This window comes from Colobus angolensis, unplaced genomic scaffold (assembly GCF_000951035.1).
Source record: "Colobus angolensis palliatus isolate OR3802 unplaced genomic scaffold, Cang.pa_1.0 Scaffold149, whole genome shotgun sequence".
In the NCBI taxonomy this organism is placed as follows: domain Eukaryota; kingdom Metazoa; phylum Chordata; class Mammalia; order Primates; family Cercopithecidae; genus Colobus; species Colobus angolensis.
In genome coordinates, this window is record NW_012114588.1 from 1,648,034 (window position 1) to 1,654,299 (window position 6,266).

Below are 6,266 nucleotides of genomic sequence, written 5' to 3' on the forward strand. Positions count from 1 at the left end.
TCCTAATCTCATGATCTGCCCGCCTTGGTCTCCCAAAGTGCTGGGATTACAGGCGTGAGCCACCGCGCCTGGCCTGGATTTGTTTTGTAAGACTGAACCTAAGAATGAGGCAGTTTAGAGTAGTACTTCTTGAACTTTATTGTGCACCAGAATCACCTGGGGATCGTACTAAAATGCAGGTTCTGACTGAGTAGGGCTTGGGCGGAGCCTGAGATTCTGCTCTTCTAATAAGCTTCCAAGTGATGTCAGTATTGCCATCATGGGGATCACTCTGAGTAGCAGAAGTTAAGAGGAATGCAGTGCATATGTCCCCTGAAGGCAGCCGAGGTTCTGAGAGGGAGGAAGTGGCAGGGCAGTCTATACCTAACGGCTCCTTCCAGATTCACAGGAACGTTCCAGTAATGGGGCTCACTTCCCATGGAGGGAGGGATCAGGAGTACTTCTACACTAGCAAGGTCATTGGTGAGCAGAGCATTTGTTTGAGTGGTGCCTAATTGGAGTAGGTTCTAGGGGAAGTGGGAGGACAGGAAGGTGAAACACTACAACCAATTCCTTTTTTTTTTTTTTTTTGAGACTGATTTTCTATCTTTTTGCCCAGGGAGTGCAATGGCGCGATCTCTGCTCACCGCAACCTCCGCGCCCCCGCACCGCCGAGTTCAAGCGATTCTCCCACCTAAGCCTCCCAAGTAGCTGGGATTATAGGCATGTGCCACCACACCCAGCTGATTTTTGTATTTTTAGTAGAGATGGGGTTTCTCCATGTTGGTCAGGCTGGTCTCGAACTCCCGACCTCAGGTGATCCGCCCACCTCGGCCTCTCAAAGTGCTGGGATTACAGGCGTGAGCCACCGCGCCCGGCCACAAACAATTCTTTCAGAGATTTTTCTGTAAAACGGAGAAGACAAATGGAGTAACTGGAAGGGGATATGGGGTAAAGGAGAGGGTTTTGTTTTAAAGAAGGGAAACAGCATAGCTTGTGCATGTGCTAATTGGAATAAATGAACTGGGAGGGAAAACGTAGCAGTGGGGAAGACAGTAGGGCAGAGAGAGTTGTGGAGTGGGCCTGAGGGACTAGGGGCCAGTGCACAGCATAGAGGTAGATCCTAGATCCAACTGATCACCCTGGCTGATCCGCAGTGCTGCAGACAGCTCAGCCACAGGAACACTGCAAGTCTCTGGATTGCTAGGACTCTTCAGTCTTAAAAGTTAATGTCTAGCTGGGCGCGGTGGCTCACGCCTGTAATCCCAGCACTTTGGGAGGCCGAGGCGGGTGGATCACTTGAGGTCAGGAGTTCAAAACCAGCCTGGCCAACATGGTGAAACCCTGTCTCTACTAAAAATACAAAACTTAGCTGGGTGTGGTGGTAGGTTCCTGTAATCCCAGTTACTCGGGAGGCTGAGGCTGGAGAATCACTTGCACCCAGGAGGTGGAGGGTGCGGTGAGCCAGGATCACGCCATTGCACTCCAGCCTGGGCTACAGAGCGAGACTCTGCCCCCCGCCCCCAGCAAAAAAAAAAAAAGTTAATGTCCGCTCTAGGGCTTATGTCAGGCCACGTCTTCCTGAAACTGGACTTGCAGTTTAAACTGGGAGATCGTCCCTGAATCAGCGCTTATTATGCTGGTTGTGCCCTCAACTAGACCTCACCCAGAAGCATGTAGGATTGAGTCCTCACTAGGGTTGCGTGCTTCGTAAATCCCCATGTCTCTTGCAAAGCTGATAGTTTTGGGAAGTCAGGTGACCCATGGAAGTGTGCACGAGTCTGGTGTGCTGCTTTTCTTTTCTTTTTTGAGACAGAGTCTCGCTCTGTGGCCCAGACTGGAGTGCAGTGGCGCCATCTCGGCTCACTGCAAGCTCCACCTCCCGGGTTCACGCCATTGTCTTGCCTCAGCCTTCCGAGTAGCTGGGACTACAGGGGCCCGCCACCAGGCCCGGCTAATTTTTTGTATTGTTTAGTAGAGACGGGGTTTCACCGTGTTAGCCAGGATGGTCTTGATCTCCTAACCTCGTGATCCATCCGCCTGCCTCGGCCTCCCAAATGCTGGGATTACAGGCGTGAGCCACCGCGCCGGCCTGGTGCACTGCTTTTCTATCTGGTTCTTGTTATTCCACTTGTGGTTGGATGGGGAGATATTCCACTTTCCCTTAGGAACTCCTTGTCCCTGCACAGACCATTTTAGCTATTCTGAGCATATCACAAGCATAGTCCTCTGGCATGAGAATATATAGCCTCTGGGCTTTTTCAGAATCGCTCCTTCTGCTAATCTGGAAGCTGACGTGGAAGGATTGCTTGAGTCCAGGAGTTCAAGGCCAACATGGGCAACAAAGCAAGAAGAACCTGTTTCTTAAAAAACAAAAAGTTGGGGGGCAGGCATGGTGGCTTACACCTGTAATCCCAGCACTGTGAGAGGCTGTGGCAGGAGGATCACTTGAAGCCAGATTTCAAAACCAGCCTGGGCAACTTAGTGAGTCCCCATTTCTACAAAAAATAGAAAACTAACTGGGCATGGTGGTGCACACCTGTAGCCTCAGCTACTCAGGAAGCTGAGATGAGAGGATCCCTTGGGCCCAGGAGTTTGAGGCTGCAGTGAGCCATGATGGTGCCACTGGCACCTGAGTAACAGAGCAAGACCCTGTCTCAAAAAAAAAAAGAAAAAAGGAGCTGGGCATAGTGGCATGTACCTGTAAATGAAAGGTGTCATTTCATGGAAACTCCTCTGAACCCAGGAGTTGCAGACTAGCCCAGGCAACAGGGCAAGACCACGTCTCCAAAAAAAAACAAAGTACTCTTTCTACCTAAAATATATTGAGGTCATTTGAGTTCAATTTGAGTTCAGCTACAAGAATTATGTAGCGAGTGAGTATCAGAGCTGGGATTTTCAAATCTGCCTTTACTGGTATGTTGCTTTACATAGCCTCTTACGTAAGTCAAACAAGGATTCCACCCTTGGAGATTTGCATAGAGGGCTGTTTTTGTAGAACTTGTGCTCATGCTTTGATTTGGGATTTGGGGAGTTAGGCTAAGCCAGAAAGTTTTTCTGGTGGATAATAGTGTATGTTGACTTTCTTAAGCATTTTAAGCCAAGCACTTGAGGAGTTTCTAAAAACTAAAAAGCTAAAAGTCAGCCTGACACAGCCCTAGCACGCCCTGGCTTGATTCTGTTCATCTCCAGGGGAGACCTGCCTTTCTTCCAGCCCTGCTCTCGCAGTCAGTTTGCTGTAGTTTTCCAGCAATTCTGGGAAGCAGTATTTTTTACTGCTGATTAGAACCTTAACATAGAAATGGAAAGTTTGTGTAGCATGTAACATTATTAGAAGGGAAAACATGACTGTATGATTAGATACATATTGATTTTATGCAGTATGTTTGCATAAAATGTCTCTTCAGTAATAACTTGGTTAAATTAGTCACATTGACTCAGCATAATTTCTCCCTTGCTAAATCTCAGACTAGAGCAATCAATTTGTTGCTGCAAGAAAGTCTGATAGTAGGCTTTCCTTGTAACTGAGCCTCATAGAAAGAGGAAGTAGTTGCAACAAAGTTGAAAAGGATGCCTGTCACCAAGGTTCTCTTAAGGGAGCCATTGTGTGAAGTTCTACTTGTGAAACTTCTGCAAGTACTGTTTGTTCTCCAAAACCCAGCTTTCCGTTGAAAGTCAGTGAAACATCTCTAAAATGCAGATATACCCAGGTTCACTGGGAACATAGTCACGGAGTATACATGATTATGTTCTGCTAACCCTATTGGGAAAGAATGCTGGGCTTGGCTCTAGTAGGTAGACTTGGGTTAAAGTTCACCTCTGCCACTAACTAGCTGGGAAGTTCAACTTCCCTGAGCTGAGTTTGTCACGTTAGAGAATATTAATAAATATGAAAATTGTGGAGCAGTCTTAAGTGTACAAGGAACTTTCATGGACATTAGCTCATTTTTCTGTGCCCACACTGGGAAGGAAGCAGGACAGGTAGGCAGTGGCATCCCTGTTGTCAAGCAGGCTGAGGACTGCTGTGAGCCTCTGGAGCAAGGCAGGAGTTTGAGGACGCTCTCAGTCCTTTTTCTTTTTTTTTTTTTTCGAGACGGAATCTCACTCTGTCGCCCAGGCTGGAGTGCAGTGGCCGGCCGGATCTCAGCTCACTGCAAGCTCCACCTCCCGGGTTTACGCCATTCTTCTGCCTCAGCCTCCCGAGTAGCTGGGACTACAGGCGCCCACCACCTCGCCCGGCTAGTTTTTTGTATTTTTTAGTAGAGACGGGGTTTCACCGTGTTAGCCAGGATGGTCTCGATCTCCTGACCTCGTGATCCGCCCGTCTCGGCCTCCCAAAGTGCTGAGATTACAGGCTTGAGCCACCGCGCCTGGCCGCTCTCAGTCCTTTTGTCCTTTTTTTGAGACAGGGTGTCATTCTGTTGCCCAGGCTGGAGTGCAGTTGCATGACCTTGGCTTACTGCAACCACTGCCCCCTGCCCCCCACTGGGTTCAAGCAGTTTTCACGCCTCAGCCTCCTGAGTAGCTGGGACTACAGGACGCGCGCCACCACGTCCAGCTAATTTTTTTTTTTTGAGATGGAGTTTCGCTCTTGTGGCCCAGGCTGGAGTGTAGTTGCGCAATCTCATCTCAATGCAACCTCCGCCTCCTGGGTTCAAGTGATACTCCTGCCTCAGCCTCCCGAGTAGCTGGGATTACAGGTGCCCACCAACACGCCCGGTTAATATTTTGTATTTTTAGTGGAGACAGGGTTTCACCATGTTAGTGGTCTCAAACTCCTGGCCTCAGGTGATCTACCCACCTCGGCCTCACAAAGTGCTGGGATTACAGGCATGAGCCACTGCACCTGGCAATTTTTGTATTTTTACTAGAGACAGGGTTTCACCATATTGGCCATGGCTGGACTTCAAGTGATCTGCCCACCTCGGCCTCCCAAAGTGCTGGGATTACAGGCATGAGTCACCACTCCCGGGCCTTTTGTCCTTTCTACTGATGCTTCTCTCCGCATTTTCTGATCCTCAGTCCTTGTTTCCTACAAGGCTGAGGTCCTAAATCCAGCCTGTGAAAGAGAAGTGCCAGCAGAGGCAGCACCCAGCACAGGATCTATTATTGCAGCATGCCCTGTGGTCAGGGCCTTCAGTAAAAGCCCACAGACCCTGACTACTTTCTGGCAGAATCTGGAGGAAGGCCTTAACCACACACAAAAGGACAAGGACAGAGCTGTGGAGGGACTGCTGGCTGCTGCAGTGTGAAGAGAATAGGTAATGCACTCTACAAAAATAAAAAAGCATAAAATTGGAAAAAAATATATACCAAAAACATTTCAAGGTTCTGCAAATCAGCCAAAGGCAGGCAAATTAAGAAGCATTTATTCTTGGACAAGAACTGGCTGGGCACGGTAGCTCGCGCCTGTAATCTCCCAACACTTTGGGAGGCAAAGGTGGGAAGATGGCTGGAAGACAGGAGTTCAAGGCCAGCTTGTGCAACAAAGCAAGACCCTGTCTCTACAAAAAATAATAATGAATAATTAAAAGAAAAAGAGTGGCTCATGCCTGTAATGCTTGCACTTTGGGAAGCCTAGGCAGGTGGATCATCTGAGGTCAGGAGTTTGAGACCAGCCTGACCAACCTGGTGAAACCTGTTTCTACCAAAAATACAAGAAAATTAGCCAGGCATGGTGGCGCATGCCTGTAATCCCAGCTACTTGGAAGGCCGAGACAGGAGAATAGCTTGAACTGAGGAGGCGGAGGTTGCAGTGAGCCAGGATGGCACCACTGCCCTCCCAACTGGGCAACAAGAGCGAAATTTTGTATCAAAAAGAAAAGAAAAGATAAAGAAAAAAAAGGCTAGAACTTAGGTAAGAGAAGCAGATATCTGCCACCCTCTTGCCTGGGACTGCTCCCAGTACTGCTCCCCTTTCCCCCAAACCCTCTCCATTGGCAAGAACAGTCTTACCATGTCAGGCTTGAGGGTAAACTTGATTCTGTTTGTGTGTGAAGGGGCTGGGATATTTGGGAGGGAGGAGAAATGTACTTTTTTTTTTTTTTTTAGATGGAGTTTTGCTCTTACTGCCCAGGCTGGAGTGCAATGGCATGATCTCAGCTCACTGCAACGTCTGCCTCCCGGGTTCAAGCAGTTCTTTTAGGCTGGGTGCAGTGGCTCATGCCTGTAATCCCAGCACTTTGGGAGGCTGAGGCGGGCAGATCACAAGGTCAGGAGATCGAGACCAGCCTGGCTAACACAGTGAAACCCCGTCTCTACTAAAAATACAAAAAATTAGCTGGGCG